General features: G+C 42.7%; 1 protein-coding gene across 1 annotated transcript in view; it reads left to right on the top strand.

The window, feature by feature from the left end:
* The window catches only part of MMP24 (matrix metallopeptidase 24), a 744,834-nt gene that overhangs the window by 376,795 nt on the left and 349,348 nt on the right, over positions 1-18,691 (top strand). The gene's annotated exons all lie outside the window — the stretch shown is intronic.

Raw genomic sequence — 18,691 nt, 5'->3', positions numbered from 1 at the left:
CGCACGGGGACACTGTGCGCCAGCCGCGTGCGCCACTTTTGTGCGAATTTCTATGAATTACCCTGTATATGTTTTGGTTAATAGTCAATGGGCCTCATTACACGGACGGCGGTAAGGGTTAACGGTCACCGTTAATGGCAACGGTGACCGTTAACCCTTACCGCCGTACTACGAGGTCCCTTTGCGGGTTGGAGGATTTAACGCCTGCTTCTTGCAGGCGTTAAAATCCAACCCGCTAAGGGACCTCGGAGCTAATTACGGCACCGCAAAATTGCGGTGCCGTAATTAGCGCCTTCCCCAGTCCCATAGAGCCCTATGGGGCAGAAATGGGAATGGGGAAGGGCAATGGCGGAAAGGGGATTTACCGCCCCTCCAACCTTGGAATGGGGCGGTAAATCCCCTTTCCGCCAAGGCGGTGCCGGTATTTTACCGGCATGAGCCATGGCACTAATAGCGCCATGGCTCACCGCCTACCGTGTAATGAGGCCTAATGTCGGGTTCTTAGTGCTGGTGTGATGCGTTCTCTCCTAGTGAGTCTGAGGCGTAGTCTTGCTGCTGCCTTCTGTATTAGTGCACATTTTTTTTAATGTACTCTGGCATTCTGAGATAGATGCTGTTGGCGTAGTCTGTTTTTTACATGACAAGAGAAATTTCGTCGAGTGTTCTATGCAGGAATGTGAAAAAGGGTGGTATACACTTTACTGTGTGTAGGTGGAGGAAGCACTTCTTTACTACTGCGTATAAAATATATATATATATATATAATATATATAGTTAAAAAATTCTACATTTTAAATAAATATTACAGTATAAATAACTCAAGTACCTACAAAGAGCAGAATCGAGGTGGAGTTTATCATTCTTTTTAAAGCGACAAGCATGTTAATTTTGATAAATATAAAAGCTAAGCCTGGTATTTGTTGCTAGCTAGGAAAATTATAACCAGATTATTCTGCATAGTTTTTCACGCTTTAATCACCAATCTGTACAAAGGCTATCATGTATATCTTATGGCGGCCGTCTATGTGCACGTTTGTATGAGAACCTGCAGAATGAAATTAATTCACAAATGGTGGCAAGTTGGCAAGTGACATTATATATATATATATATATATATATATACAAATCTATGGCAGATTTGGTACTTCATTCAGATAAAGGCCATTAGGGGCCAAATTAGATATATATAGTAGCATAGTCCATTTGAGACAAGTCCACAACCTCACCTAGTAGCCATCACAGGAAGTTCACCTCCATTTTTTAACCACATCAGCAAGGCATTGTGGGTTTGCAAATTAGCCGAAATGCAAGCATTGTTTTCAGGAAATTGTCTATGCATTAGAGAGCAGTGCTACTTTAAACATAGCTTAATTAACCGAAGACAGACATTTTGCAAGGTTGTTACTCCATCTGCATACCAGGTTACACCATTTCTAACACTCATCAGTGCAGCATAGTCCTCACAACCTTCTTCTTCTTCTTCTCAATTATCGGAGGTGTGTGTGGTTGGAGCATTGGGGCATGTATACAAAACACCAACAAAGTTATGGTGGGTTTAAAAAGGCTAGGGAAAAATGCCTTCACTTGAAATGTGAAAGTAGTATAGTCTATTTGAGCTAAGTCACACATTCTACAACACCACCTAATAGCCATCGCTGGATCTTCACCTACAGTTCTGAGCCCCACAGCAAAGCATTGTGGGTATGCAAATTAACCCAAATGCAATCATTTTTGTGTCTGCGTTTTATAGGACAGTGCTGCTTTATACATAGCTTAATCAACACAAGACAGACATTTTGAAAGGCTGTCAGAACAACTTCATACCTGGTTTCACCAGTTTGAGGGATCATCAGTGCAGTATAGTGGTGACAGCCTTGTGTCTGGAGCATTGGGGATGTATGAAAAACACCAATAAAGTTATGGGGGTTTAAAAAAACTTGAAAAGTAGGATAGTACATTTGAGCCAAGTCACACATTCCACTGCGCCACCTAATAGCCATTGCTGAAAGTTCACCTCCCGTTCTGAGCCAGATCAGTAAGGCATTCACCGGCGAGTGTTAAAATATATTTAATTATTTTGCACTGTTGCAAAAGGAAACATTTGAGAGCCTGCGTTTGACATGAGCAGATCACAGGCTCGGACTGGCCTATGGGGCAATCCCCGAACCAAGGGCCAGTTGTTTGGGTGACAGTGGGCCACTTTTTTGGGCCAGTTCGATAAGTTACTTCACCATGCGGTGATTAGTTTTGACCAGTGTTACCAAATAAATATTCTTTAAAATGCATAATTTGCATCACATTTTTATCAAAAACCTCCCCATTGGGTACTATTCAAACAGTCGGTCAAAAAAGGATTTTGTTGCCATTTGCAACTGTGGGCCACTTTTTCATTGGTGCCCGAGACAATTTTATGCCCCAGTCCAACCCTGACAGACCATGATAATCCCAATGAGGGAAAGTTGCACTGGACAGGCAAACTGGATAACAGGAAAGTAATGTGCATTGTCTGTGCAAGGGAAAAAAATGTTTTCCCACTAGCATCACAGAGATTACATAGTTTCCATTTCCCTACAATGAAAATGTTGCATTCGTACTGAACAGCTTCCCGAGCTTCCAAAGGCTATCCTTACTTTTAATTTACCCACAGGGAATACAAAAGGACCCAGCACAAAGCAGGCAATGTTAGAAGAACTCATAAGAGGAGGCAAGGAGACTGTGTACAAGTCCTGGGCAGTTTTACAATCAAAGACAGCGTCAAGCCTTCGTATATGCTCAGGCAAATGCCCTTTCATCCCACCCGAACACAGGTACATGGCCCAATCATAAACACGCTCAGTCCACCTTAAACAAGTGCAAACCAGACCCTAACACACCATCCAAAGAGAGGAGAGACGGTACTACAAATGCCTGCTTGCTCAGTCATAATGTGTGGGGGGGGGTTCAAGAAGGGTCTGGAAGAAGGAATTTGGAGGATATTTGTGAGATAGAGGTTGCGCAAGAGGAATGCTTGGAGGAGAGTTTTTGAGGTTAGTGTGATGAAGTTACATTGGAGAAGAACTGTTGCCATCTGGGGGGAGATTGTTGATGAAGTTGGAGGCATAATTATTGAGGAAGCTGGAGGAGAATTGCTACCATCTGGGGGTAGAGTTATTAAGGAGGTTGGAGGGAGAATAATTGGGAGACTGGAAAAGACGTATTACCATCTAGGGAGTTAGTTAATCTGGAGGGTATTATTCTGATGGAGAGAACTATCTTGTGAGTAGGGGTCAAGGATGTAGATGAAGGAGAGAATCATTGCTATATCCGGAGGAGGATGGAGAGAAGCTGGATGGGAAGATAGAGCTCTAAGACTTGAGGAAGAGGGAGACGTAAAGGACCCTTTACTAGCCAGAGAGACATTTATGACAGACCAGGCCTGTCCAGGTCAGACATTAGAGGTGGGAGGAGGTGCAAGACTGTGCAATCTCATTGAGGGATAGCACGCCTCTGACAGAGGTAGCAAGAAGGGGAGGGCCAAGTCCCCAGACTAGGGAGGAGGCCAGCTGCTAATGAACACTACAAGCTCATCCCAGCAACCCTGAGAGAATGGACTCGTGTTGAGAGGGATCAACTTCTGTTTCAGACTTCTGGAAGAACACCTCACACTCTGCCAAGCCTGTGATGTGAATGACACCGATGACCCATTTTTTGCATTTTATTTTAATGTTACGCGGTTTACATAAAACATGTCACACTGTAACTATTAGTGAGTTATCTGGACTGTCTATTAGCATTTTCCAGAACTCCTCGGTCTTTGTGCGAGGTGGTCCACACAGTGCTTAAATATATACTTTCTAAGATGTCTAATCCTGAGCATGCCACATATCAGTTTCTTAAAGTCTCCTTTCCATGAGTTCAATCCAAGCTGAGGCCTTTCACAGGGACGGCATGGGCCAGGCCAAGTAATCTCTAAACTCTGACCTATAGTTTCACCGGCCAACTCAGCTTTCCAAGTGCTCCAAACAGTACTATTGGTAACAGTTGTACTTTAATTAAAGGAATTGGGGCTAGTAATGAAAACTCTCCTTGTTTCAAATCAAAACGTAATATAGTATATAGTAATTGAAGAACTTTACCTGCTGTTGATGGACTGACCAGTTCAATATCCTGGGTAGATGGACGCCTAAGTACACACATTTCTGTTAAGTCTATTGGAAGCTTAACTAAAAGCTGGCAGGGAGTTTATCACATGCTGTGAGTCATTAGTATGATCAATTATAATAAAGTCATCTGCATAAGCAAGCCAAAGTTAAAGGAAGCCTTCTAGATACTGGAGGACGCTTACCATGGATGCTATGGAAATGGGTTTGGGTACCCCAGAAATCTGCAACTGGATGGCAAAGTTCAGGGTTTCCACTATACTCTAGAGTCAGTCCAGGACAATCCCAAACTCTGAACTTTGTAAGAGGCCTTCTGTTTGCTTAGTATTCTTATTGAAGAATATTTCTTCTGTTTTGGTTGTTTGAATAAACTTTATTTTATTGTTATAGATATCATATTATCATATGTCAAAGAGAGTTCATGTGTAGAATCTCCCATGATATTCCAATTGCAGCCTCAAATGTCCCTGTAATGCAATCCAATTCCATGTTATGTCTGACATACATGGTATTATCATATATGAGAAATAGCCTCACATGTGCAGGAGGTGCAATTATAAGCCTTGTGCAGGCAGATGTCATAGTAATGCCATCTAATATTAGGTCATGTTCATTTGTTTATACTCTGCCAAGTCATCGCTGTTGCAGTCTCAGAGTGCTCATCACTCTTGCAGTCTCAGAGTGCCTCGGCTTCTTAGAGAGTTGATGAATTGTGCCGCTGGCAGGGGCATCGAGACTGTGATTGAAAAAGGAACAGGATAAAAATAAGAAGATGGGAAAGAGGGGATGTGTGCCACCGATAAGAGAAGGAAAGAGGAAATGGGGGGGAAGATTGTATTGGGAATGCTTAGGTGCCTGTCAGGTGGACTATGACATAGAAAAGATGAATTTATTCTAACGTGTACAGGATTCATTTGGAATATGCTACAAAGCAGATTTAGCAAATAAAAGAAAGGGAACATTAATAAACTATTTAATATTTGGGTGCATGAGTTTCTCAAGACAATCATAAAATATTTGGTGGCTTATTTGCCCGTGCCTATCTTCAACATAGAACTCGAGTCAAACTCCACAATCATAATTCTGGGACTGCTCAGCGTGAGGGTTCAGTGTGGCCTGTGAAAGGATTGACTGTGTGGGAAGGAGAATGTTTGTGGATAACAGAGGGAGGAGAGGTTAGGTAAAGCATGCAGACAAATTCCAGCATATGCCAAAAATCTGGCAATCGTAAATGAGAAAGGCTACTGAGATCAGATTGACCATTATTAAGATTTTGCCAATTCTAAATGAATCTAATGGATTGGTATAATTTAACCCCAATGCAAACTAAACACCCCTGCCATAAGATGAGTGCTTCATCAATCAAGTATACTACATAGGAATGATACTACTCTAACCAACATCCAATGGCAAAGACCTCTAATGAGCCTAAAGCATAAATAAGACATGAAACACATGAAAAGTAAAACATGCATTAAAGACAATTGTAGGGATTATGTGACCATAAGCACTGGCATGAGACTCATTGATCCCCTGACACTTGGCCCCTATCAATTGATTCAACAGTTCTCTCCTAAAACAATAGGCACTAGAAGCTAGAAGGTTCTGGAATAGGACATCCAGAAGGTCCAGCTGAAAGGATGTGTCAAAGAACTTGGTAAGCAAATCTATTTAATTTATACCATGTACGCGATTTACATCTGCTCCTGGCATTTGAGGTGTATATTGTTTGCTTTTTCAAACTGAGCTTCAAATTCCCTATAAGAATATGGTCAGTTTGATCATTTTAAAAGAAGTTGATTGGTTTGTGAATTGCGCCTCCTCATTAATTATGTGAATTTCACAATTCACCTAATCAAATTGTTATGGTCTCTTCCCTGATGGGTATACTTTTCTGTATGGTCGGTGATAATATATGGGCTTCTAAAATGTCAACCCCTATAGTTTTATGTACAATTTATTTTATGCTGTGTTACGTTTTTCAGCTTTTCGTGCACCTTTCAATCTTCACACAATCACACTTTTAAGGTGTCCTTCGTCATCTTTAAACTTTTCTAAAAAGTGATTTGTGACCCAACAGATTCCCCAACTCCGAGCGCTTAGACGTACACTTGCTCAGCACAGATGTTACACACTAGGCCGAATAAATGCTAGATTGCGTCCTTTGCCCTCCAAAATCTCTGCAAGATCTTGCCCATGCTTCGCTTACCTTGATAGACAATTCCTCTCACTTAATATTCCGGCTTTGCCCTTCTTCACATGCCCTACTCGAGAAATACCCATGTAGAAACCGGAAAGTGACTAACATTAAAGAAGAATTAATCCCATTGCTCGCTGACCACTATCTGTTCTCCCCTACTCACTCTGACCGCTACTAGGGCTAACATGAGTCACTCATTGACTTAATTGCATTGCCTCATTAAAATGTAGTAAACCTCAGAAAACCTTAGACAAGATTAAAAGATTTCCAGACAAACCTAAGAAACTCCAGTCAACTAGCTGAGGCAATATCAGTCAGTCAAAATCAGTTTTATTCGGCTCAAAGCCATTAAAAGTATACAACAATAGTTAATCGAAAAACATAATGTTAAAAAGACTTAAAAGTAAAGTACGCCAATTATAAAATGCATTAAACAATACAAACAAATGTAATCAAAAACCATCATCTGGCATTACAACTCGTAAAAACGTTTAGTGCAAAAAGCAATTTGTACAGTTATACAATATACAAAATATAAAAGAAAACAAAATCTAGAATTTTGACAAAATAAAAGCTAAACTCACTGTCAGCAATCGGGGAGAGTTCACTCGTATCCCCCATGAACAGACAAGTCTGCCGCTTCACTCAGCCCCATAGAGAAAGTATTACTTACACACATTTAATCTACAGTTCAGTGCTTCATGTTTAGATTAGGCCCACTACTACTCCTTGTGCCTCAGAAGCCAGGCCCGATGAATAAATGTGGCTACTGTTCTAACGGTGGCCGGGTCGTCAGTCCGTCTGCAACACACCATTGCTTTTAGAGTAGTGCGGAAACCAGCCGCTCTTAATATTGGTATCAAATATAAAGTTCTCAGTGCGCTAAGGTGGGAACAGAAACAAAGAAAATGACTTGTTTTCTCATGAGAACTACATACAGGGCAAATACCAGAACCTCCACTGCTCCAGGATTTGGAAAAGGAGGCTAACATGAAGGCTCCCATTCTACACAGTATTCATAATGGAGAGGGCACCATAGAAAAGAGGATACTGTGTCTTTCCTGAAACACAGAATGGAATGCCACGCTTCAGTCAGAGAATCCAAATCATGATTTAATTCAGGCTGCTTAATGCCTCCAATCCACAGGGAGAAACTTTGAAAATCATTGATGAGTTCTGAATCCTGTCCTCCTTCCTTGCCATTATCCTTCGTTCACAGGAGCTTCGCGTTAGCCGCCCATTTCTATTCAACGCAACTCACTCTTGACACAGAGATTATATTGGAAATGTCTACAATTGCTTGTCCCACTACCACTAGCCCACCTTCTCTTCCCCACCCAAGGACAGTTTCCTTGCCTTTTTGCCTTTTTCCCAGGAGGATTTCCACTTGCTGATTCCATAAGGTTTTACGAAAGCTCCCCTATGGATGCCTAGACACCAGGCTTATTTAATGCTCTTCTTGAACATCGTATAGTTGGGAAGATGACCAGTTCAGTCATTAATGCTTCTTTCTGTTGACGGATAATTCCTGAAAATTTAAGGAGGCTTTCTGTAAACCTGCACTAAAGAAATATGGCTTAGACCAATTTAACCCACACAAATGCTGTACTATATACAATTGCAGATTCCTTGCTAAGCTTCCAGACAAGTAAGCCTATGCTCAACTAATGAAATTCACAGATGACAATGCTTTGCTAGACACTGCCCAAGCAGGTTTAGGGCCTGGTCCTACCCCATGTGCAGCACTGTTATTGATATGGGAAGACCATAAACCTATTGGAATGATGGCAGTGATTCAGCCTTAATAATTCTCTATCTCTCAGTAGTCTCTGATATACTATACCACAATATTCCCAAAGGTCATTTATTTGAACTTGGGATCAGAGACTCAGCCATAACTTGGATAATATTGTTCTTGAACAACAGGTCTAACTGTATAATTATGGAAACATACCCATCCAACTTCAAAAATGCTTATTTATAGTCAAATCACTTTGCCGTCACCTCTTCAATTCAATCGATAACCATCTCCCCTCAATACCTTCATGAATCTCTCAATACCCAACAATGCTGACGATACACAGATCATTAAAAAATATCCAGTAAAACTCAACTTCAGATCAGTACTTCTAACTGCAACCAACAACTGGATGGCTTGTAACTGTACGCTCCTCGCAGAGAAAAGAGAAATCCTCATCTCAGGTAAACCGGCTCTTGTCCCCAGTGACTTAGCGGGTACCAATATAACCACCCACACACTTTTCTCATCATCCAAAGTAAACATCTGGTCATCTTCATGGACCAAGACTTCTTGCTGGGCTTTCAACTCACAGATGTTGCTAGACAAGCATTTGGACACCTAAAAGCATAAGACAAATATTTAATTTCCTTTCTGTTCCTCAGAAATTCATAGCCATAATAGTCATTGGTGTTCCAGATTAGACTATACTAACAGTCTCGGCCTTAGTACAGCCACATTCTTAATTACCATGCTCCAAAGAGTCAGAAAATGCAGCTGCACAAATAATGTAGTGCCTAGGATATAAGAAACACATCTTGTGATTTGCTTAGTCAAAAAATGGAACATTCGTATTATAACTACAACATACATTGGAAGTTCTCAGTAGACGTATTAGAAAATAGAAAGTTTACAATCTTATTATAATGAAATATCTTCCCTTCTAATGGCTTCTTTTGCTGAAAATACATAACATTTTATTTCTCAGAAATGTCCTTCCACTTTGGAAAGGGTCGTGCTCACAATTAAACCCAAAACCTGTTTCTTCTTCAAGGCAATGTCATACTTTTGCATGCTAGCCACTGGCTGGTTGGTAGCTTTGCTGAACCCATGATTTTTTTTTTTACAGTAGGCTCAAACAATGGTGTTTAACAAAAAATAAAAAATGCAGTTGTTGATCCTGCAAACTATTACTTTGGTCCCCTACCAAGTATATAAGAACCTCATCACCACCCTCAGAACCTGTCCACATCTCCCTCATTGCCTCCTTACTGACAGTGCACCCTTTGCCTGTTAGTTTTATTCCTGCAGGACACATGCAGTGACAATATATGGGCCTCATGACGGGTCAGACGGTAACCCTATGTGTGCTACCGGCGGGTTGCCGCTGGACCCGTAATAATTTACCGCCGCCTGACCTTCCGGTGCCACCGTCTCATTACGAGTCCGGCGGCCGGGAAGTCAGGCACTGGTATATTTGTTAATTCCCATTCCCAGATACGGGAGCACCGGCACCGTTAGCAACTGTGCCAGTGCTCCTGTGAAGAGTCTGCCTACAGTGGCCGCTGCGCCCAGCAGGGTCAGACATGTCGGGCACAGTGGTCACGGCAGGCAGACTCTTGATTTGCCGGTCCGGAAACAAGGCTGCCGGTGAGCTTCCCGGCACCCTTGTTTATGGACCAGCAAACTTATAATGAAGCCCAGTCTTTGAGCCATCCCCATTGCACATGCGCAGTTTGCAGGGTAGCTCGGTGGAGAAGCATGGGCTTCATGAGTCTGAGCCAAATGAGTAACTGGGGGGGTCACATAGTAGGTACGTTAGTCCGCCCTCAATACTTTGTTTCACAGCATGGGGCAGGGTTGTCTCATGCTGTGTAGGGTACTGGGCAGGGCAAATGGAGATGATGTCACCTGGGTAACTAGGTGAGGTGAGACAAAGGCGGGCTCTGGTTTTCACACCCTGCCTTGGCCCTCCCTCAGCTGGTGGCCTACATGACAGCACGGCAGTCAGCATGGAGCCAGAGCCGCGATTAATGATGCTCAGAGGTGATGCGCTGGCCAGGTAAGTTAAGTGAACAGTGTTAGGGTTAGGATAAATCAACAACTGCTGTCAGATTACGAATTTCAGGCAGGCAGCCAAGGACCCTCGTAACGGCAAGCCGACTCGCACACTCCTTGTACATGATTCATTTTTCATGACTGGCCCTGACCGGGGGAACTTTTTTGTGTCTGGCAAGCCTTTAGTACAAACTGACAGAAACAGGGTCACCTGGCCGCGGAAGGTTACTATACATCATAATGGCCGTGGCTGAAAGTGAGGGCTGAAGCTGCCGCTGTTTTTACATTTGCAAAGTGCAATATACATGCGTTCAATTAGTTTTTGAATCAATAATGTCACGTGTGACCTAAAGAGGGAGCTCTATAGTTATCCAGCACCTTGCAACGTATCTCTTCATTAGGCAACATGCGTCACTGCATACGTTTTAGAGCTCGTGCAGGTTATTTTATAAAGCGGTGCAAGAGACTACCACAGAACCCAAGGTTTTCAAAAATGTAAACAAGTGGGGATCGCCTTGATAACGTGACAGACTGCCGAATATATTTGTGTTGAACTGGGTCGGTGGTTTTAATGAAATTGGTTCGAGGAAATGAAGTCTCCCTGCATGATGCTACGATTTCATTGCTATTGTTGTGTAATAAACGTCAGATTTCATGTTTTTTATGGTGTTTTTATTATACTTAGCAGGACCCTTGGCCTCACTCCAATCTAGGTGAGCTTTGACTAGCCCTGCAGACCCATTAGGAGTAGTGCCCCCCATATGGGTGGTAGGCACCAGCCACCTGGCACCAAATAACCAACACATGACCGTCAGACCATTCAAAATGATACCAAGCTGCTGTCCCCTCCGACGTTCCCAACAACTCCTGGACATATGACACCTCTATAACTCCAAACATGTACCCTTCTTGAAAATGGCACTTGTGCCCCGAAACTCCCTGGATATCCTACCAACCTCATTCCTCCCCAATGCATTGTCAACCTTCATCTCTACACTCCCCCAACCATTGGACATAAGACCACCCTTAACACTAAGAGGCCATGCGTCCTTGAGCACAGGAATAAGCATTTAGCATCCCGCCTACCCAAGCCTCCGGCCGATGGCACGGATTCAGCATACTACCACACATCAGCAAACTAAGTGACCCAAGTTTGTCACATACCCCATGAAACCATGTTCTCTCGAGATGAGGAACAAACGCCTAGCTTCTTGTAAAACTTTTGGCCAACAACACCTACCAAGTACCGCTCCGTCTATCACCAGGAGAAATGAACACCTCCACTCAAGAACCAAAACACCCCCAATGTTTCCACTTAGGTCTGAACCACCCCGTAGATGCCCTATGGAAGCGCAAGGCTTTCTTCATCGAATAGCCAACCCGACGCACGACAAAGGCCGCATTGTCGACTGGCTTGCAGACTGCAACTATCACACAAACATCCCAGCCAATAACCCATGCCTATGGTCAGACCACAATCTCATCCTTTTCTCTTTTAACGACACAAACCAGCTAATATCCCGCCCCAACTCACCCCAGCAAAACCATCAAGAAACTCACAAAACATCACCCCTGACAATATACTTCCCCTATTACTACCACTAATTTCATACCCTTATACCTACGCTGACCCCACGGACATGGTAGTGCTCTATAACCAAACTCTCCTTGATACCATTAACCAAATTGCCCCTCTGGGCAACCACAAACCCACACCAACTGCCCACCTTAATTCTTGGTACACCTCTAGCCTCAAAGCCTTACGAACATCAAAAAGAATTGCTGAAAGTGCTTGGAAAAAACACCTTCACGTGCGAACAAACAGTACTTCAACACCCTGACCAAATAATATAAACATGCCATTATCCAATCAAAAGGCAACTCCTACAATGAAAGATTCACAAGCGCAAACTTGGGCATAAGAGAGCTCTTCACGATTGTACAGGAACTAGAATCCCCTGCCCCTACACCAGACCACTGTAACAAAGTTCTACCCTGGTGCAAAAACATTCAAAAGGCCCTCCTCTGGAAAATATCATTACTCCAAAACAAAATTAACACCAAAAAATCCAAACTAGCCCAGCTGTCCAGACCCATGACATGCAACTGACACCGCCAAAACCCATGCCTAGATTCAAATTCACCCCTGTAACCATCGCAGAAACAACCAAAATCATCAATGGCTTGAAACCGTTCAGATGTCCAACCTCTCTTACTAAAGACTGTGCTGAAGAGCTTGCCCACTTCATCACAGCCTTAATTAATAACTCATTCTCCTCTAGCAATGTACCAGAAAATCCTAAAGAAGCATGGGTACTCCCACTTTTCAAAAAACCTACACTGGACCCCAACATCCCCACCAACGTTTGCCCCATTACCACGGTACCCTTCCTTCTGAAAATATTGGATAGAGTAGCATATGTGCAAATACAAAAATACTAATAAACACACAACCTCCTTGGCCTCCACTAGTCAGGCTTTCGCCCTGGTCACAGAACAGAAACTGCCCGCTTGGATCTTAAAATCCAAATGGATGAGATTAAATGCAAGGACAATATGGCCATACTTCTCTTAGCCTTTGACCTGGTGAACCACAATATACTTTGCAAACACTTTTCCACAGCTGCCCACTTTTCGGCCAACACCATAAAGTGGATCGAATACTTCTTATCCAACTGTACCATGAGAGTATTTTCAATCACTGTGGTGGCCCCCTCAGCCCCAGTTACCTGTGGAGTCCCCAAGGCTCCTGTGTCTCACCAACACTGTACAACGTCTTCACCAAGCCACTGTTTGACCTCTTAGACAAACTGGGGGTCACATACACTAATTACACAGATAATACCCAAATACTCCTTCCCATCACCGGCAACCACAACAGAGACTCCAATGTCCTGAACAAAATTGACCTAACCATCCAAGCATGGATGGTGCAAAACGAGCTATGCCTTATGATGAGAAAACGGAACTACTCCTCATTGGCAGTCAATCTCGTCTAACTAACCTCCCTGACTCCTATACAACATTCACCATTGACGGCAACATTATCACCACAGCAAAAGAGGTAAAAACCGTAGGTGTTTATCTCAACTCATTACTGTCCTTGACAAAGCAAGTCAACACAATCGCGTCGGCAGCAGCCTACACTGCCAAACTGATCAGTGCTAGCAGACCCTTCCTGACCACAGACAACTGCATCACCCTGGCTAGAGCACTTATAGTGTCAAGGATTGACTATTGTAACTCCCTCTTTGCAGGATCTAACTCCCGGAACATTACTAAACTACAAATCATCCAGAACAATGCTGTGAGAGCGACACTCAACATTCCAAAAAAAGATTATATCTCAACAGCTAGATGCAAAATCCACTGGCTCCCGGTCCAGGAACGTATAACATTCCAAACGCTATCTCTAACACATAAATGTCTGTCAAATAGGGCCCCAATCTATCTAGCTAATCTAATCTCCAAAGTCCAGTCCAATAGACCCACCCTATCTGCTTACTCCTTCCACCTCGACATCCCTCGTTACAGACGCCAAAAAGCAGGAAGCTGCAGCTTCTCAGTGATTGCAGCCAAACAATGGAGATATGATCCCTCGCTCTGGTCCTTCAGCAAAGGCCTCAAAACATGGCTCTTCTGCCAAGATAACTAGACACAAGAACTACATAAATGCTTTAATCTGATGTAACATTATCTACTATGTCCCAACGCTCATGCTATTCTCTTATGCAATCTACTACACAGCCCTGTCATTTGATGTAACTTAATGTAACGTGCAACGACTGTAACCTAACCTGTCATATGATGTAACCTAATGTAACGTGCAACCACTGTAACCTAAGATAATAGGGAACTGCTATAACTGCAACTCTTATGTAACTAGCGCCTAAATGCCTCTGGGTTAAGTGCGCATACATATGTTGTACCTCAGCGTGCTTCTGCATATCTATAGAAAATGCAAGGCCTTATTCATAATGTATGAATCAGGCCCCTTCTCTGTAAAAACGCACGTGCCAGTTTGTGGGGAGCGGTGGCGATCAACTTGCAAAGTAGGACTGAAATGTTTTCTGCCAGTGACACATGCGTAGCTCTGAAGGACATAATCTTGCTGCATCTGATTGAATGTGCGCATTTTCTTTCAACCATTTCTGTCAAAGGGCCTGATTCATGGAACTTTTAGCGCAGTGCAAAGTCACTTTGCTCTGCAAAAACACACTTTGCACCGCTCTGTGAATCAGAGTATTTTTTGGCTTTGGAAAGTCACTTTGCACCAATGGAAAGGCACTTTGTCCCGCACTAAAAGTTCCATGAATCAGGCCCAACACGTTTAAAGCATATAGTAAATGTTATCTTTTAACTCGTGAATCACTGGCGGAACTGAAGTGAGTATAAGTTGGTGCGCTGAGTTGCAGTTTCTTCTGCCATCAGAATTTCCTGTTTATTTTATCATCCAGTGATGCAGCTCTATTCAAACCACTTCTAGTTTTGGATTCAAAAATCATTCAAACACCAGAAAGTGATTGGCAACAGGACATATAAAAGGCACACTTAGCAGAAAAGCCTGCCAATCCAATAATTGTTGCAATAAGCACCATAAACGTGGTTTACAGTAGGAAAGGATACTTTTATTATTGAAACTGGCCTCATGGTTTTTCTTGGACACCACTTGCATGGAGGGTGCTTGCATGTTCTGTTGATGTAGGCCGCATGATTGTCTTTGGATAGACAAGGCTGTGGTTTACATTGGCAGTGTTGGCATATATGGTGGAGAGGACCTCGTTGGACTCATTTTCTTTTTGCACCACCTGCATATAAATGTTTGGTGGAAATGCTGTACTATTAGTGAACTGGCATCTATTGGTGTGGAAGTGATTACAAATTCTGTGGATTTTACAAAATGTTTCTAAAAGTTGCTCTGCAAAATGCACCATTTTGATCAATTACTTAACAACATGCTCGGCGGCGAATTCCCCTGAACCCACTCGCGTGTGTTTGGGCTCACTCACCACACTTGCTCACTTGGGCGTATTCAGAGAAAGAAAAAACGCCTCACCACCAGAAACATCAGTGAGTGCAGAATGTGGCAGTTAGACTGATATTCAGAGTAAGGAAGTCTGTCCCTGCCTCAGGATTGCGTCAATTTCAACACTGGCTTCCTGAAAAGGACAGAATTGATTTTAAGGTCCTCTGTCTAATTTTCAAATGCTTAAACAATCTACCTCTTCCTATTTGTTAAAATTCACAGATATCAATCTACACGTTGTTTTCAATCAGGGGATGAAGTGCTTCTGGTAGTTCCACCATCTCTCTGTGCTTTTAGGGGTGACAGAAGATTTGCCCAAACTGGGCTCAAACTGTGGAACAGTCTTCCGATGGAAATTTGGATTTTGAAATCTCTCCTTCAATTTCGTAAAGCCCTAAAAACCTCCCTGTTCAAGTGATTGATAGGTGGGAATATTATCAGGGCCTGGTTTTCTGGATGCACTGATCGTGTTTGAGTCCCTCACACCCGCTCCCTATTGATATGGTGTCTTTCCATCTGCGCCTAGATACGATTTGGTGGGACGTTCAGAGAGAGCGCTATACAAATAGCTCAAATCATATATCGAATCCAATCAACATCCACTAGTAATCAACATCCACCGGTAGCCACTGTAATTAAGCAGCCCTGAGAAACATGTGTGTGTGTATATGTTAAGATAGACAATACTTTCATCACTAAACTTGTTGCTGAAATTCAGAAGTTTATTGAGCTCAGGAAAGTTCAGTAAATGAATTAGTATGAGCAGGTGCTGTGGCAGATGATAATATTGGAACACAAAGGGTATAACTAAAGACCAAGGTCAATTTACATTCCTACCTTTAATAATGTAACTTTGTAGCACTCTATAACGGTCTGTGGAGAACTCATTGGGAATAGTATACATACATCACCGACTGATTATCCACACATATAGGCAGACTGTTCCTACTAGAAGAACACCCTGTCCCTCTCACTGTTGTAGCTCACCCTAGAAGTCGGGTGTTGCACTGCCTATCTAACAGGGATAGAGTAGAGAGACTATCCCTATTCTGCAATGTTTGACTAAAAAGCCAGATACAAGTTATTCGTCACACAGAATGTATATATTTTAGGCATTCTACATTAGATAATGTCTAAGTCTAGTGTATATTTGAAATATCTGATAACTGGGATTTCCTGTGCCTTTAATTACCAGTACACTATCAGCTTTTCAGTATCTCCTTTAAATTGTACTGGTGTTTAAAACTGGTTAAGCTCCTTATGTAGGGGAGGCTTAAATGCCAGGAAACAACAAAGACCTGATCAAACTGTCAGGTTTACTCAAACTTACGATGTCTGTGACTATTATTTAAGTAGACAGATCATCGGAGGCATGAGTCCAGCTCATGTCGTAGGAAGGTCGACCGGTTTCATTGACCGTGATGGCTCAGGTCATCTTCATCAGGACGATATAAAGGTTTGAAGGTGTAGGGGACCTTGCTCCCTTAGTAGGTAACTCCTTATGCCTACTGCAGTGCTCCTTTGTCCACAATAGGAATGCTCCGATCCTGCTGGTTCTGAGCGGGCTCTCTCATGCAGAGGATGCCGGTATTGTGCTCTTATTGGGCGCGGTGTGTTGTTGGAAGAAGTACTGTGTAGCAAACTGTCTAATAGTCCACGTAGAGGAAGTTCAATGAGTCCTTCCGGTGTGCTGCTGCTGGATGCCGTGCCACTGTTCGTAACGCTGACTGCGGAAAAAGAAAAAAGCAGATGATAATGTAACATCGCCATAGCAGCACAGTGTACATACATGTGGAGGCCCGTTTGTTGATCTCTCACCTCATTAACATACATGTAGGGGCCAATTCACAGAGCATTTTTGTAGCCACGAGTGCATTTCTTTGGCATGACTGCAAATGCACTTGCAGCTGGATAAAAGTGCAAATGGCAGCTGTCAGAAATTGTGCCTGATGTGCAACTCTTTACGACAATGCAAAGAGAAAAACCTGCGGCTTCAGTGAGCATTACACCATAGGCACTCACACTTTGCATATGAGAAATTAGTTAGTCTGGAGGAGTGCAAATGACCAGGCAATGCAAATGTGGGACACATGCAGTCACACACAAAACCTGATTCACACAAAAAAGGCTCATTTGCTCCAATGGTAACTTGCCCTTTTCCCAACCTGATATAAGTCAGATCTGAGGAATTGACAAATGTAACATTTCTTTTAACATTTTTCATTTTTCCTGTACATATGTTCTTTCCTGTTCCTTGGACTTGTTCCTGGTTTTTCTAAACAGTTTGTGAATCAGGTCTATTTGCTTGTGCAAAATGCGACACACGCATATTGTGTGGGAGGCAAGTATACACTTTGGTCACTCAACATGCACTACTTGCAAGTTGCATGTGGTCGCTGACCCAACCTGTGGCTCGCACCCTTTGAACACGCAAAAGCAATTTATGGGTGAATTGATCATCCCACAATATTTACGACAGAGGCTGCAAAAGCCCCTCTGTTATTATGGTTAAGTTGATGTTCGTTGGGAGTCTTTCAATTTTGGATCCATTGATGAAAGTGCATAATGCTTGCCACAAAGAAAATGTCCGCCCACTCCAAATATTTAGTGACCATTCTATTGAGTCTAGGGAGTGCCTAGTTATTGATGTGGAGGTAGTGGTCGTCTCAAAGATTCCATTCAAACTCACATTGGGATTTGTTGCTGTTACTCATTTAGCTCAACATCTGGTTGATGGATGAACATCCAACTTTGATTACTAATTTGCATCTTGATCAACTCAGAAAGTTCACTTGGTTTGATGACATTTATTTCTGTGGATTACCTGAAGAAAAACATATATAGTGACAGTTGGAATTGGGAATAATTGGCACATATCAAAAATCAAATCACCACCCAGGATATTGACTGGTGAATGCCAGGCTGATAACCGTGAGCCTGGCAGGCACCTGGGATCAAAAACGGGGGGCCGAGTTTTCGAGCTTCACAGTCTGAAAACCTTTTGAAGGGTGTACAGGAGCACTCAGGTCAATATAATGATCCTCAGGGGCAGTGCATGCCTTAGAGGGGTGAATATGTCATTTGAATAAAAAAAGCAAAATGTATGCACCGGGTTCCCCAACTCAGATTAAAGGTTTGCACACTTTTTTTTAGGTAGAGATATGCTCGTTGTTGTTATCTCATCAAAGTTAGAGTGACTTTTCAGCCTTCAAAGCCTGCAAGCACGGATGCAGTTTGCAAACTCGACTCATCTTCTGTAAAAGGTTGAGTGACCTTCCCTGTCTGTGGGTGACAGTGGATGTTGATCAATTAATCAAAAGCAAGCCATGATCTGGCCACAGCCACCACTGGGCTGGAGAGAAGGCACTGCTGGTAGTTCCTGGTCCTGGGAAATGGGCACTGCAGGCAGTCACTGTGCCTTCAGGTGCATGACTTTTTGTTTGTGAGGGGCCTGTAGTTCCATCCTTAATTATTTTTATTTATTTATTTGTTTTTTTATAACACACCTAATAGCATACTTGAGTTCGGTT

The sequence above is a fragment of the Ambystoma mexicanum genome, chromosome 3p (assembly GCF_040938575.1).
Source record: "Ambystoma mexicanum isolate Mex_15411 chromosome 3p, UKY_AmexF1_1, whole genome shotgun sequence".
NCBI lineage: Eukaryota > Metazoa > Chordata > Amphibia > Caudata > Ambystomatidae > Ambystoma > Ambystoma mexicanum.
This window is presented reverse-complemented; position numbering and strand designations above follow the sequence as displayed.